This window comes from Cydia strobilella, chromosome 20, assembly GCF_947568885.1.
Source record: "Cydia strobilella chromosome 20, ilCydStro3.1, whole genome shotgun sequence".
In the NCBI taxonomy this organism is placed as follows: domain Eukaryota; kingdom Metazoa; phylum Arthropoda; class Insecta; order Lepidoptera; family Tortricidae; genus Cydia; species Cydia strobilella.
In genome coordinates this window covers 4,810,481-4,828,348 of record NC_086060.1, presented here as the reverse complement: position 1 = coordinate 4,828,348, position 17,868 = coordinate 4,810,481, and the positions used below count along the sequence as shown (strand labels likewise).

The 17,868-nt window shown below is 34.7% G+C and overlaps 1 long non-coding RNA gene across 1 annotated transcript; it reads left to right on the top strand.

Annotated features, from left to right (window-relative positions):
- The first annotated feature begins 377 nt into the window (after positions 1-377).
- LOC134750583 (uncharacterized) lies at positions 378-16,059 on the top strand. The gene is made up of 2 exons (XR_010128560.1): positions 378-823; positions 13,911-16,059. It is a non-coding gene; the product is annotated as an uncharacterized LOC134750583 (long non-coding RNA).
- The last annotated feature ends 1,809 nt before the right edge of the window (positions 16,060-17,868 follow it).

Sequence of the window (17,868 nt, the reverse complement as noted above, 5' to 3'; positions counted from 1 at the left end):
GGATCCCCACTATTTTTGTTAAATCCTGTATGGCTATAAACGTCAGCCTGGTTTATTAAGCATATAAAAAAATAAAAGCATGACATAATGGTGTACCTACTACCTACACACTTAAACAGTCATGATAATTACACTACCATGTTACTTGTCACCAAGTTTTGCTAAATACCTAGCCTAGCCAAGGTCACAAAAATCGACATAAAACGCCAATCAATATTAATATAATTATAAATATAATCGATAGGTACTTAAACATTGTATGGAAATAGTCACGTGACTATTCATAGCATCTGTCATCGTAGTACATTTATTTCTTTTCGTTTAGCGTTTGTCGATGTACGATTGTCATCTTAGCTAGGCCCCCTGAACGGCCCTGATAGTTACGGTCACTGCGCGGAAAACGTCGTCTGGAAAACTCGCACCGCATCCATCCGCCCACAGATGGCGCCCCATCCGCTCGGCTCATATAAGCGAGCGCTCGCGCACCGCCGCACTGCCCGGCCGACTCCCGCGCCACCAACGCGTACCGCGAGTGTAGTGACATGGATATACTCTCCTTGGACCCGACTGGACTTTATTAAAAAAAATGGCTGTCCTTGATCCTACCGGCCAGTACTAAACATAATCCTCGACCCCACTGGACAGTATTAGAGCATCATGATCGGGCTAGACCCCACAGAAATTTACTAATCCCCCCAAAATGTGCTGCGGGCGGCGGAGGATCTGGACGGGATCCAGTCCGGAAGAGACATCGTCGTGCAGAAAAAGAAGGTTTCGGCACTAAGGTCGGAAATGGGTTCCGTCACCTGCGAAGGAATGCAGTGTAAGTATACTTACTTCCTAGTTTCTGGATTTCATTCTTATTAGATTCTGCTTAAGATCTGTTACTTTCTGATTGTTTTATTTTATTCTTGAAACGATTTTGTAACATTTAGTCTGTCTAGATTTTTCTTTACATAGTAACTTTTAGGTTAAGGTGTTTCGTTCACGCTTTTCTTTTTTTCTCGCTTGAAGGTAATTACCAAATGAGGTTTCCTTGCTGAACCGACCCACCGTGACGTTTTTATTACCACTTTGACTCTGTCGGTGTGTTGCGTGTTTTACATTGTACCTATTGTTTTAGATTTACATACTTACTTACAATTCCTGTTTATTTTTTGTTTAGGTACTATGAATTTTAGCCAATATGTTGAAAAATGAATTTTCAAACCACCAAACGAAATTAACGGTATTTAATGAGGTTTTGCACCACACATTGTTTACCTATGTTAAATTACAAAATTACAGTTATAGTTAAATTATTCTTAGATCAATGTATTCCTACAAGAAGAAACCTACACTTAAAGCTAGCACTTTCGCAAAATTACTAAATAAAACATTCCGCCCACCAAAGTTTTTAAAATAAATTATAGGTAAAGTATGACATTTTTTCCCGGGAAATCTTACAAAACACTTCCGCGTCACCAAAAACCATAGACTACCTACCGCGTTTTTAATCGAACTCATTTCCGCGTGCCCAGCTCGTGAATATGTCGGGTTCAATGACAGCCCAGCTGTTCCGATGCCATTCCGAGCTGCACCGAAAACCGCCGACGATTTTGATTGGTCAACAAACTTTTAAAAAATACATATACAGACATAGTTAGCTTTAGATGTTTGAATATTTATTAGATCTGGCTTAAAAGGATTTAAATAAATGCATTTATATTTGAGAGATTAATCAGAAAAAATATTTTAAAAGGTATTATAAACTATAGAGCATTGGTGACTTTTAACATTTTTTTATTATGGCAAAGACAAGTTTGTCATAAAAGCAACTTCAGAAGTTTTTTTCACAAGCTTAAAGAGTTGGCGTTGTGATAAGCGTCTATATTTAATTTTCCGTCGAAATTTCGGACAGTATCGCGATTTTTACGGCACCGCGGGTTCGTTGACCGGACATATTTTATTTCATCGCGCTACGTACAACAGCACACATCCAAACGCACACAGACATCTCCGCATGCCGTTTCGCGTAAACATCACATTACGTATTACGAATTGTAATCGATTAATTTAAATTAATTTTAAATACCAATTAAATTTGCCAAGTAATCCAAACAAACGCAAAAAAAATGTCTAAGGCTGATAAAAAAAAACTGTATCTTAAAAAAAAGTAAAGCAATGGCCGTGTTAGGTATTTTATAATCGGCACGCGAGACTCGTATGATATCGTTAACTACAAAGCGCCTGTAATGTTTGCCGAATTATTCCAGTTCAACAACCCCGCGAACGCTCGATCGGGTTCAGCTTCAAAATAGACGCGGCGTGCGTTATCACATCAAAAATATTTGTCATCCAAATGCGCACCTTTGAAGAACCTTTTCGCCGATCGTGGTTTGTTTTTCTTGACGTTGACGTAAAAAAGAACGTGGATTCGGAATTTGAATTTTTAATTTGAACGTTTGAGTAGACCGTCTTTAATTTAATAGAAGTTAAGGCGTTACGGCCCGGGTCTGTAATGAATATTTAAGCTAAACAAAATAGCCAAAATCGATTATAGAACCTCCGCCTACTTGAAATTGAAGTTACGATTAATAAATCCATACTCATATACCTGAATACAAAAGTATTACTAACTATCTTTGCCTGTCTGTGCAGTTATTTTTTCACGGCTAAACTACTGAACTGATTTTGCTGAATTTTAGGGGATCATTGGGAATGGCTACTATTTTATTTTTAGAATTAAACTATAGAATATATACACCGTATTCAAAACCTTAATGTATTTATACTTACACATATAAAAATAAACTAACAATTGATTGTAAACCATAGAAGTAAATATACTGCATTCATTAGAAAATTTTCGAAAGACTTCATATTTTTTTCATATTAGTTAATTTGCTAGGTTGTTAAAATGATAGGACAGCAAAACATGCCATAGTTCTCTTTTTAAAAAAAAGCCTCTCTTTCAAACCATAAATTGCAACGACAAATGGAATTTTTTTACGTCTATATCACTCATAAATCTTAAAATGTAAATAAAGACGACAATTGTTAAACCTGGTCAAAATTATTTATACCTATCATTAGTCCATCTTTTAAAATAGACAACGCCATTAACCTCACGAAATAAAACTTCAAAAACTTCAACTAAGGATGACGACGTGCCAAGCATTTTATGAGCAAAAAAAAATGGCGGACTAGGGATAGTGACCTATGCTGACGTAATGCCAAAAACAGGCCACGCTGCAGTCAGCCGGGGTCAAGGAGGTTCATCGCAAATATAATATTGCTCAATCGCATCAGACATGTGTGAGAGACTGAGAGCCGTAAATCATACACTTGCTGCCTTATTGTCTGTAATGTTGGTCAAAAATCATCAACCTCGGCTAATTGTAATGTTAGTAGCCCCTATATTGATAAAAAACTTTTTATCTATGGTTATAGTTTGTCCGTCGTCGATAAAACAGCGGCAAATTAAAAAAAAACTGTGCGGATGCTGTCACTTGACATTTTCGAATTATTCCGCCTTTTAAAGGGACGAAAAGGGTTGAACAGTGTACAGAAGTGATATGGAATTTGCCTATGTATGTCAAAATGTGGGCAATTATAGTAATTTAGAAGTTCAATTTTGATTAATCTCGGACTATCTGAACACAAGATAAATAACGTACGTAAAAGTTAGTATTTCTACTTGGAAAAGCTCCCTTTTGTAATTTTTGAGCTATATTATCTAGATTATGATTTTATGATCAATCGCATAGGTAAATTACCCTCATCAATGGCAGGTGCATTGGGATAAATTTTGAAACGAAATAATTTTGACCAAAACACATGGCATTTTTCATAAACGCGCTACAAGCCTCAATTGGCTATTAATCGTTGGTCTTAATCTGTCATTTTGAGTTATGCATTTATAAGAAAGGGATAGGATATGAATTAACTAATTAAAGATTTTAAATTGTCAGACAGTTTAAGTCAGACCTTTGCCCGAAAAATTAACCGAAGGGCGACTCCGATGGTATGGACACGTCATGCGCCGAGATTCCGAACACATGACACGCAAGGTGCTAGATATGTTTCCCACACAATGACGACGAGGAAGACCCCGACTGACATGGCTGGCAACAGTGAAGAGAGATATATTATGGAAGAAGCCCAAATCACATGAGACGACACAGGACCGTGAAGCCTGGCGAAATATAACTAGGAGAGCCGACCCCAAATAATGGGAAAAGGAGAAGAAGAAGAAGAAGAAGATTTTCAATTGTTATGTATAAGGGGGTTAGGCAATACATATTGGTACGTACACGTTTCCAACACTTACGGTATACTTGGTGCTTCTACCTTAGGTGCATTCTATGAAATTGTCTTCCGTTGTCCTGTTGGGCTAAGATGGTCTGTTTTTTATCATGTCATCATGCCTGTCACGTTCTAACAAGTATGTAAGTGCGAAAGTGACGCATGACATGACAAGTGTTAAAAATGCGACCATGATATCCCTGCTGTAAAAACGCGAACTTTCTGAAGATTTGCAGGTATAGGAGAGGCAGGTATGAATAATTGTCAAAATATGCCTAGAAAAGTTATCATCGGCTTTAAAAGCCAGAAAAAGTTCTAATAATACACGAAATAATTAAAAATTCGTTTGTAAGGGACAGCCCGCGGAAAGCTTCCTTAACAGATATTTGCGAGTTTCGAAATGAGCCAATGTCCGAACTTATCCCAATGCACCTAAGCAAAATGTCATCGAGATGAGCCGACAATGCGACATTTTTTCAAAGTAACAAGCAAAAACGAATTGGAAGCTGCATTTTTTGCATGTAAAATGCATGCACTACAAAGGTGCAATACAAGGTCGGGCAGCTGGTGCAGTCTAATTAAAGGTTTTATGTTTAAATAATTAAGTACTAGGTTCAAGTCTCGCAGGTGCCATATTATTTATGCACGTATAAAATCATTATTTACGAACATGCCAAATTACTATACATTGTCCTTTTATTTATTTTCTGCGTTTATTCTCGGGGCACGTAATAAATATTCTTAATTCGAGTTATACATACATCTTCGAGATACCATCGCATACCCATTATTAAGTTTCATAGCGTTCGTCAAAGATGTTAGATGTATAGACAACGCAAGTGCTTCCAATGTTAATTACTCACTACCCTTAATGTCGTCACGTAACAAAATAAATTTTCCGAAGATTAAAAGTACATACTTGATTACATTTAGTACAGGATCTGGGGCAAAACACAATTTGTTTTAAAACGACAATAAGTGAGAGTATGGCTACAACACAAATTTTCAACATGCATACAGTATTTGATACTATTCTTAGAAACAAAATTTTTACACACTTTTATTATAAACTACTTTACGCCTCTTAAGTAATGGACTCAAAAAATAATCATTTGAACCTAAACTCGAGATCTTTGCTCGTAGCAAATAAAGACTTTTACTATCCAACTCTTGTCCGAATTATTGTATTGTCATTTATGGATTACATATCCTTACATAGTTTTATATTATTGAAACGATAATTAGTAGGTTAAATTGACTTACTTAATGACTACGTGACTGGTGAAGGTAGTAAAAGTGTGGTAAACATTGAAATGACCAATTAAAGCACTAAGCTGTCCTATAAAAATATGGAGTTCCGTAAGCCCTGAGGCAGGAGACAAAATGCTAAAGGTTGTATTTAATAACAGTAATTTTCGAGAAACATAGTCCAAGTATAAACAATTCGGAATCCAGTATTTGTGGCATCTGTTTTCTTAGTCTATGGTATAAATGTTCAAACTAACCATACACTAGAATCCCATCATAAAACAGAGCGGACTAATCACAAAGCTAATAATGACCTTATCACATACGACATAAGAGCGCTGTTTACATATTTTTAGTTATATCGGCCAGCATTATATTATGCGATGGCGACTATGCAGTACTATTCCCAAAAACGAGGTAATTTACGATTATATCACCAATCAAATTTAAATAAAGATAATCCAGCCAAAGGAAATATTAGGAGTCAATAAACTTTGCCAAGAACAGGTTATTTTTTGTTTGGATACAAGAATATTTCATATGACCACACAAAACATAGTCCATTTATAGTTAGTTAGGGCAATGGTTCCTTATGGAAATTTAAAGTTGTGCGTAAAAAACTGGCAAAACTCCACGTGATAAATGTTATGACATTATGGAAAAGTGACTCATTGACTCTGTTTATGTTCAAAATGGAATTTACACTAAGGATTTTGACATATACATTCTTGAAAAAGTTAAATAAATACAGGCAGAACTATTATAAATGTGTTAAAGTTTCGCACTAAAAAAAATCCTTTGCTCAAATCTAAAAACCGGTGACACCAAGGAGCTTTAAGTCGGATATAACGCATTCTTTCCTGACTATCAAATAAATTAATGAAAGGAATGGTTTTTTTTTGAGAAAAAAGAGCACAAAAAGGCAATTTAAGCTGTTCCATAAGAAACAAGCTTCATCCTGACAACGTCAAAAACTGAGAAATGTTTATCTTGTCATTTTCACACGATAAAAGCAATCATCATACGCTCGCTCGATCAAAATGGACGCCTTAAACCACGGGATGAAAAATTGCGACAAGTTACGTGTGGCCCTTATAAAGTATTAAACACCTGCTGTTGTTAATGTTAGCCAATCGGCAAACAAACAATTTATAGCAACTAAATAATTTGTTTGCGAAAAACAAGTTTTAAATGTACGAAAGCAGCAGGATCACGAGAAATTAAATTTGCGATAGATTTTTAGTCGCCATCTTACATTCATGCATTCTTCATTCGTTGGTTAAGGAAAACAATCATCCATGTTTTTTAATTTAAAACGTTTAAATGCGAAAATGTTTTCTTTTATGTTGGAATAGATGGAAATTTCGTGAGTGCCTCTGGTAATCCGGTTTCAATTTTACGCACTAATTAGGTGTGTACTTTACGTTGAAATATTCAATTATAGAACGTATGCAACATACAGAACCAACATTTTTATATTAAATCTCCTCGATCAAGTTAGTGCCGCTTACTATCAAGTTAGTTAACCATGCATATATAATATCCTGTGTATTTAGTGGTCAAAAATCGTGGGTTAAAGAATCGTCGTCGAAAAAGATATGCAAAAAGCTGATTAAAAATTCGGTCAGGATTCTTATCATAGGTACACAGATGGGCACGAAAATCACAAATTTGTATTCGAATTCGACCCTTTGCGCCTCCTTTTTCAAAATTAACCGCCCTTTTCAACTGACATAGTGATTTGCGGGCAATTAATACAATTGTGCCAGTAAAACTTTTTTAAATTTAATCAAAGAACGCGGATCTGCCCTCGCGGCGGCGGCGGCCAGTGCGTCAAAAGTCACCGCTCACTAGGTCAAATATCGACTTGGCTCGACATTACATATTTACCGGCGTGTACCAATTCCTGCTTGCATCAGACCTTGCATAACGTATCTTGGCGTAACGTGTGACTGGATGTTTCTTACTGTGACTATTGCTTGGATTAATTAATTGATGGTTTCTGTATTCTATAGAGTCTAATTAATTGTGAGCAATAGAATTATCTTGAATGACTGAGTTTAAAAAGTGAGCCTTATACGGTCTGTGCAATAATGAAGGCAACTTTGACATCTACTAAGACTGACTGAGTGACTTTTTGTGTATAATGTATTATAAATGCAATACTTTGAAACTTATCCTTAAATATTAACACTTAAAAACAGAAAACAATAATAGTTGTAGGAGTTGTAGGTACAAACCTTTCTTTTGTTTTAGCTCGTATTACCAATCAAGTGTTGCGTATTTTGTATTTTTTGGAAAACGATTTATTGTGCGAATATTTCGCTTTTATTCATTTAAAAAGAACAAATAAACAAACTTTTAAGACTAAATCACAGGATGTATAAAAATTAGACACTGCATTTGGATTTTCATTTCCATCCATCAAGTCATTGACTCTACTGCACAGAACGTCAATATACTAGGCGATGATGAGATCGCTAGCGTTCAATCAACTCCAGTGCATCCACCTTATCAAGACTCGGAAGCTCTAATAGGCCAATGGAATCATATGGAACGTAAACTAAACTATACGCGAATGCGTATCTTAATAAACGACCTTTTAGCTGTTACATGTAGGAAAAGATAAGTATGACGAAACCCATAAACAGCATTACCATCTTCCAGTCATATTCCCCTGGTACTAAAAACATAACAGCTGGCTCACTAGCTGAAAACACATCGGCGGAATCACAAAACACACACGTTTAAAGCTGTGTGAAGAGAAAATGCTTTCTACATACTTACACGGTTATGCACATATGTAAGTGGCAGTATCTCATAGCTGAGGCTGAGGAACGCGTGTTAATAACGAAGCTGTTTCCGCATAGGTAGCTCAAGCGCGAGGCGTGGCCCCGTGAGAACAAGGGAGCGTCAACCTTGCTTATCTTTCAAAAAAACTTTTCCAAACTGAATATTAGAACCTAGAAAACTTCTTGACCAACATTCGTTTAGTTTTAAGGAACTTTTTTGTCTAACTTTAGTTAAATGAACTAACTTAAGGAAATCCGTATTTGCGCGTAAAAAATGTCGTCAGACGGTGTAACGCTAGCTCACACACACTAACAGGCCAACACCGACGATATGCTACGTCACAATCGGCCTCTTGCTCTTGCTATATTATGCGCGCCTGGTACCACGTCTCCCCGTAATAAGCTGAAGATAACTCGCTTTTCTTGATCTTCGTCCATTATAATGCAAGGCTTTATTTATTTAACTTCCGTATCTTCTCGGGTTAGCGTTAGACAGAATAGAATTCCCTGTTGTACTACTAGACAACGCAATTGCGATCGCTTTCAAAATGTATTTTTTTTCAGTTACTTCAATGTTAAATTACTTTATTAAAATTAAATATTGTAGATTACTTCTGAACACACCTAATTACTTTTATATCATTCGCCAGTTCCAACCAAGTAAGTCAAAATACTCAAATAGCATTGTTCAATCATTTTACGTGTAGTGGTTCGTTCGGTTGTACTGAACACACTGAACACGAGGCTCGCAGGCGAAACTCCTACACACTTCTTATCTCCTGGTACCGAGTGTTCTAGTTGACGATCCGAGCAATCGCAAGATGAGGATGAGACCATGGAGTTGATGAGACCAAATTCATTCAAATGTCTAATCAATATTCGTTGTCAAATATAAAAATTACTCGCGTAACCACAGAGTAATTAAAAAAATAATACTTAAATTGCTGGCTGTGTTCGAGCGCGCAACGCCATCTATCGGCGGATAGCGCAGTTAAAAAGTATTGAAAACTATTTTGCAGCGTTCAATTTAACGAATAATTTGAGGCAATGTGTCGCCAATTTAAATTGAACAATGACAGGTGCAAAGCGTGTTCTAGCCAAGGATGACCACTAGGCCGGTGTTAAAGCACATGGCAGTATACCTATATTGGTTAGTTTTTTGCCTCGAGACATCCGCGACACAGTGCACTTCTATTATAATTAGTGTCTTTATCAGAATATTGTAATTGGCCGTCTTTAGAACGAGATCCTTTGTATCCACAATGTGTTACGGTTTTTTATATGCAAAATAGATGCTGTGTGTGAAACTTATTGAACACGATAATCGTCATTAAATACTAACGTTTTTAATATAAATTTAGTCCGTCGCTATCGCATTTGAATAATTCTTTAATTATAGCTTGTAGTCATATATAACTAGTGTTTATTTTTTTACCACGCATCATGCTAGTCGTATTAGAAATTCATGCAAATTTAATATTTACCTGAATGCACGAAGTAATAAAAAGGCGGTCGTTGCAAAAAGGGAACCTTAAAAAATGCCACACACTAAAATAATTGCATAAGTTTGCGCCTTTCCCAAAAAAAGGTCATAAAATCAACAATAGCTCTAAATTCCGTAGCAATTATTGTTGTGCAAACAAAACTATTACAACAATTAACAATTGGTCACTTTTTGCAATTTTAAAAAACACTCGCAAAGTTAATTTTTCGTCCTTGTAATAAAACAATTGCGTAATGGTTTTGGGTCTATGGTTGGTGGTCGTTCAATGGCGGGCCATTATTGTACAAGCGTTTGAGGTACCGACGTGGGTCAATGGTAACTAATATAGCTGAAATAGGCAAACGCGTATTTTATTTCAAACATTTAAAGAACTTTATTAGTATTATGTTATAAAGTCAATTTTAGGGATGTACCGACTAGTCGCCGACTAGTCGCCGACTAGTCGGGAAAGCCGACTATTCGGCCACGTTTGTAGTCGGCGATTAGTCGGCGACTAGTCGGCCAAAATGGCCGATTAGTCGGCCTTTTATTAGTTACAGAAAAACAGGACATAAACTAAATAAACAGCAAATACATTTGATAAAATTTCCATTTTATTCAATGAAATTAATTATACTTAATACCTGTTAAGGGTGCATACGAATATTGTTATTCATATTATTATATTAAATTCATGTGTAGGGAGTAAATAGATAGATTTATTTGTTTGTTAAAGAAAAAGACACAGTACTTTATACAAAGAGATAAAACAAAATGCTTTCACGAAAAGATCTTCAACTTAAAATTGAAACAGCAAAAATAACAACTTATGAAGTAAAATATTAAATAAAAGATAAAATGTTACAAATAAACAATGTGATGTGACTCGCAAAAAAGGGGTATTGCCGAAATATGAAAAAAGTATGTATGTCGTCGCAGTCCATTCAATATTATGTAGTTGGTTGCAATTACAAACGTTTTATTACAGTGCCTATGTAATTTTTATTATTTGAGGCGCGCGGGTCTCTTAAGGAAAGTCTATTTTGCTCAAAATGCTCAAATGGCAATTGGCTTATTTATGCATAAAGCTTGTATTTGAAGGAAATATTTTTTATTCGAATATTTGATGCCGTAATATCTTGTAGCATATGCATTTCCTTGGTTAAATTGTCATTTAATTGCTTAAAATGTGAAATAAAATGCATTAAAATTACGCGCAAAAAGCTAAAACGACGAAAGGAACAAGAAAATTGTTTTACAAATGAATCCTAACTTAGACATAGCTGTTGCAGTGACCATCTGAATGTAAACTTTAAAGAGAAATAATGATTTATGAATTTGGCCGACTAGCCGACTAGTCGGCCGACTAATCGGCCATCGGAGCGCCGATTAGTCGGCTAGTCGGCCAAATCAATAGTCGGTACATCACTAGTCAATTTATTTCTAACAAACATAAAAATATAAAAACATAAATAATTAAATTATCTAAAAATACCTACATATATTTACATGTAAAAAATGGGAGCTAGCTCGGCGCCGGATGGTAGGGTGCCCAGAAGGCTGGTAGCATTTAAATATTATAATATCTTTAATCAGTATTACAGAGGTGTCATAAATCTAACTCATTATTATTTTTTAATTATATTTGCACACAATTAATTTGAAATCCATGTTTATCAGATAGTGTATAATATATTGACAGATTTAGAAACCTCTCACGCCAGGCTTTACACATGATCTAAAAAAGCATGAACAAAGGTCAATTTAGACTCTAAAACAACGTAATCGGTTTTACAATTTTGTAAGCGTATTATTAATAATAGGTATTACAGTACTATGTTGACGAAAATACGAGTGAGATAAGGTTGACATCAACTACAGTCAATTAAATCGGCCTCCTATCAAAGGAAAATGAAATCAGCTTTGTCCATTCTGGACTCTTAAAACATTTTTTACCCAAATGCATAGGGTCCTTGACCACTTTACATAAACAGTGGTTTCACTCGAGAACTCCTTTAATGTACCCATCACTTACATATATGTACATAGAATTAGACCAAGATACGTCTGCAGCGATTTTGATGGCCTAGACTGTGCAAGTGTTGTTTTAAACGTTAAACTTCTATGAAATTTTGACGTATAAATAACACTTGCACAGGCTGTGCTGTCAAAATCATTGCAGAGTTATCTTGGTCTAACTCTATGTACTTCTGTTTCAGGATTGTTCTAAAATGCACAATTCCATTGCCTCTAGTCCCATGTAAAATGTTCTCGGTTGTCTTCAATTATGATATGCAATTGAACATTACATCCCAAGTAACACAGTAGCTGTATAGCAGCCGAATAATGTCTGGGTAACTGATTATCTCTTACCCAGTCATTATTCGACTGCTATACAGCTATCTGTGCTACTTGGGATAACTATGTACTTTTAAAATAAGCCATAAAAGGTACCAAACGTGGACAATTTTATAGTCTTTATACATATTTTCACCGCATTTTTATACTGGAGCAAATTAAAGTGTACAAAAAGAATTTGTATGTAAGTGTGCCAGCTGACGACAGTAACAGGGTTGTCTAGTGCCGTGTTATTAATTGGTTCATTGGAGGCGTTTCGTTTAGATTTTTTGTACAGAATAAATAACCACGTGTCACGTTTACATTCCTCGGTGTTATAAGGGTTTTCCCTCGGACGAATTAGTTTTGAAAATAATGTTATGCAATAATTCGTTTAAATTGTTTTATTTCATGAATAACTATCGCGGTATCAGAAAACAGTGTAATAATGTTATGATTTGTCTAGTGATAGTTTTATGCGATATGAAATTATGTAACATCAATTCATACAACATTAAACTATAAGATGAGGTATTCTGTAGTAAATTAGTTAAGTCAGTTATTTATCTAAAAATCTATGTTTGTGACTTAATAATAGTTTAAGTACAATACATGAGCATTTAAACAATAAGTTCAACACATTGAAAATAAATACTTCCAATTTAATTGGACAAAAAAATTAAAAACAGAATTATTAAATAATAAAAAAATACATTTTATTAATTATCAGAATCAACAATTCCTATTAAATAATTTAAGAGAAAAAACATGACAGTCACATTACTCAGCTTCAAGCATTGTCAAAAAAGTCTTAATACTCTTAATTAGAGATAGTCAAGATAATGAATTAAGCTCACAGCTTCATAAAATAAAATGCTTAATGAAGGCAACCCTATGCAAAGCAGCCACTGGCATGTTATCTTACATGTATTTAGCAATATGTTCACAAAACTAGTTCCTTTAATGTGTCAAAGATATTTTTATCCTATAATTCTGTAATACTCGTAGCTTTAAGGCATTTTGCAAGTTTGAAATAAAGAAATAGAGCAATTAAATATCGGATATGCATTTTTAAAATTCTCTCGACTTTTTTATCGGTATAAATTATGGTATTATCATATATCCAGGCGTAAACCATGTTTTTTGCATAGAATATAATAATAGTATAAACATAATTATTCCTTTTTAACTATAAAACTCCCGTGAGACTCAAACATATTAGATTATTTTAAACCGGGTCACTCACGTATTATTAAGTCGAATAGCTCGACATGTACACGCCGCGCCCTCGACCAGGGAAGGCGTGTCGTGTCTCCGTGAAGACGGTCCTCGTAAATTGGACCGAAACATGTCGAGCTATTCGACTTAATAATACGTGAGTGACCCGGTTTAAAATAATTATTCCTTCGCAAAACACATATATAGTTTACTGTCATGTGTTTTATTTTAATGGCATTGGCGCGTTAAGGTATACCTTGTACTTTTTATGAGCTTAAGTTACTTTTATTTTCGTGATGCCACTTCTCATCACGTATATTTTTACAAAAAGAAATTTGAAGAAAAATTTTACTATTAATTACACTGATTTAAACTTTCACAATTTTTACAATTAATAGTTGTAGGTACAGTAGGTACACTACGTATTATCGATCTGTTGTTGCTTAGTAAGGTTGTTTATGTTTATATCCTTTTTTAACACATTGATTTAATTTCAAACGTTTGTAAAATTGTCTCTTATTAATGTTATTTTTCTTTGTTTACAGGTAGATTTCCCGTCTGCAAGCCGCCCCCGTATCCAATACTCACTACGTTTATATTACGACTGATATACTATAGTGCACATATCCTTCAAGCATTTTGTATTTTTATATAAATTATTGTAGATATATACGTTGTAGAAACCAATAGGAACATAACTTTAAAATGTAAAATATAACTATTAACACCCTTGATACGTACGTTTTTAATTATGTTTTTTTGTTAATTAATAATTTTCTTTTTTCATTCTTTGAGAGAAAATATAATTTCATATCATTTAAAGATAATTTCTTATTTGTTTTAAAATTAAACATAATCTCAGTAATATCTAACTACATTAAGAAAATTTCAAGACAAGCAATAAGAGGCAAAAAGGTTATTTTTGAAAGGTTTTCTTCGCCCATTGTACATTATTTGAGAGGCCTTCAAAAACCCGTTTTTTATGTACAGATTTGTAGTTTTAATTGTAGTTTTACTAGATTTCCACTCAAATGTATACCTACGTCGTCCTGCATGATTGGAGTTACCATGTATTTCCGCTTTTAAAATGTAAATAATGCTTTGAATCCCTAGTGCTTGAAAATATAAGCACCCATTTTGCTCGAAAAAGTACCAATTTTGAAGATACTTACCCATAAGGTAAAAAAAATTGCAGTTCACATTTCTGCGATATTTTATCTACTCTGCGATATTTTATCACCTTATCGACCTTGACATCGATTTTCAAATCAATTTATTTTCGATATGTTAATAACAAAACGTTCTTAGTTTAAAATGTATTTAACAATATTAATAACTATTTTCAGGTATATTATAACATGTATAACCAATCCTATTACTTATATGATTATTTAGGTACTATTTTGTGACTGAAAATGGTAGTTAATAAGTCACAAGCACGCATCCAATTGTTATAACTACTAGACTTTAAAATACATAGAACGTTTTCTTTCGATCTAACAATAAACTATATACCCCTAACAGTGTCTATCAATTATAGAAATATAGTGAGCTTGCTATGCTTTTATTAATTTATCTTTATATTGTAGATAATTAAGATAAGACTGCTTAAAGTTAATTTGTCTTTTAAGACTGATGCGAATTTGAAGAACCATTTTCGATACTCGAGATTTAGCTCTGTTTTAATTAAATACTCTGTGTAGCGATATTCTCAAGCCTTGCCGAGTGTTGGTAAATGTATCATTTAAATGACCAGTGTCTGTGAGCTTTTAATTCGTATCAAGTGTGCGTAATCTAAGAGCGCTTTATATTGGTTCTAAACGTTAGACGTGCTTGCGTTAGGTTTTGGAATAACCCGCACAATGAATAGAGTACAGTCGAGAACATTAGATAAATCTCAAATATTTTTAGAATTGGTTACTTTGGGCTCAAGAAGAGTAGCGATATGGCTGAGGTATCAATATTAATGTTATGTATCTCTTTAATCTAGTAATATTAATATAATTGAAACTATATTATAAGTAAGGTCAGGAGGGCAAAACATACGTAGTAGTACATTTTGCAAAGGACAAAAACAACAGTACAGTAGTTACATTTCAATGCAAGTGTGGAAAGTGTGTTATTAATTACGAGTCCCGAGGCACGGGACAAGTAATTAATGACACTTTCAGACGTACATATTGAACAACGTTTTTTAATACATTTGCGAAAAAATCACAATAAAACAAATATTGGTTACATGCATGAGTATTACTTACAGTTACGAACTTTCCCTTGAACTTGAATGATATGATATGATATTGTTTTATAAGCACTATAAACAACGTTCAGCGTTGATTTACATTGCAAAAATTAATCACATTTTTTTTGTTAACGACAGCCAGCGTGGCAATGATAGTTCCGTTCAGCCAAATAAAAAAAAATAAAAAAATTGCCGCCTCTTTCTACTGACAAAGTGGGTTTGCCAGAGTATTATTCGCTGATTTTATATTTGTAAACATTTGATTTAAGAGTTAGCGATTAAAGAAGTATGCGAGTGATACCGCAGCCATATTGCTTGAGTATGTTTGTAGGCCGCTATATCATTACTATATGGCCGAGGAAGTATCCCACCCTAGCATAATATTATTTTTATCATTAGTTTTGTCGTAAACCTGGTGAGTAATAAAGATGTTTTATATTATTTTCTATAAATTATGGTTTTATTTCTTAATCCCTTTGTCCTTATAGATCAGCCATATAAATAAAAAATTGAAAATTGAAAGAAACAGAACAAATGCAATTTTCTTCCAACTGAAAATAATTTCAATTTTTATCAATTACCCATACCCATTAGGCCAGACCGGTCGTCTATATATACTCGTAATACTATTTTTAATTTATAATTTATGCGCACGGCAATGCAAATACATCAAAAACTGACACTCAATTGGCGGAAATTGCACGATAATGATTCCAACTACTCGAACCTCAGGACAAAATTGAATTCCGTAAAATTAGCTTAAAATTTACGAATTAAGGCGTATTACAAAAGCATTTCAAAAATTATTTTTAAAACAGCAGTTACCGCCCCGCCAACTTGAAGTTTTTTGTCCAATACATTATATTTTAATTTTTTTTAACGACTGCGCAATTTATTTATTGAAAAAAAAAAATTTATTTTTAAATTAATTTCTCTATCGACCGATTTCTTAAGCGACGTAATCAGTCAAATTTTTCTCGATTTGGGACTAGTGCGCGCCACTAAGCACGCATATCGTCTTGAGCTTTACTCTTCCAGAAAGATCCTTCCAATGTACATAATACCCACCCACCTCACATGTCATTGTCAAAGGTAACGACCTAATCAAGCAAAGCCACATGAACGCAGGTCCGTTATACGAATTCCTGAGTGACGCTATAATCGCAACCACTTACAGATAATATGCTATTACTGTATGTATTAAATGCTAGCGGTACCTATGTTAGTGTAGGGATGGTCCGTTAACGCGTGGGGACGGGGAGGTTATCGATAGTTTTTTTTATAGTTGGCTAAAGCTCGCTCCAGACTGCGCGGCGCGAAGCCGCGAACGCGAATGTGGAGTCGATTTCGCTGATTAGCGAACTAGACTCCACACTGGTGTTCGCGGCTTCGCGCCGCGATTCGCGCACGAGTGTGAAGGACCCTTAAGGTCCGATAGCACTAACCACAAACAATGGACTGATTAAAGTTACTCGAGAGAGAATTATAAGATTTTACTTCCAATACAATTTTAGCAAACATCATTAAGATTACAGACGTTTGATACAATCATCCCTTAGAGACGTTGTGACCTGACATGTTGGTCAAACTGTATAAACGGCATGTGTTTTGAAGACATTATATTGATTGGTCTGTATTTGCTAGTGTTTCCACAATGTGTTTGTTTAGTTATACTGATATATAAATTAAAGCTTACATAATATAAGTACACCAAGAAATATTAAAAACGACTCGAAAAAAATATCTGAGAATAAAAATTATTTATACTCTATCGTCGCAGTAGAACGACGCACTTATAGAAAGAAAATAGCGATTTTTTGTTTTGTTTTATTTCACTTATTTTTAGGAAAATAAATACATACCTAATGAGAAAAGCTTACGCCTGACCATATTCTAGTTAAGTCAATAAAACTATTTATTGGATTGTGTCTGCCAAAGAGCCTTCTTTGGTTAGTACAGCACAAAAACAAAATACAATTTAAGACAAGTGATAGTAAAATAAAGAAATCTTTAAAACTAATAACGGCGAACAGAGGAACGCCCCGGAGCGTGTGCCTCGTCCCAATGCCGCATTATCAGGCAGTCCGCCAACTCAGCAATGTCGATATCGATAAGATAAAGTATCGAATACGGCCCCATCCCTCCGCAGGATCAGGGATAGTTGGGCAGTGGTGCAGTGGGTCGACGCTCGTGAGGAATGCGGAAGGCAGCGCGCTACACACGGTCCCGAGATTTGTCCAGAGATATTCTTGTGGGTGTTA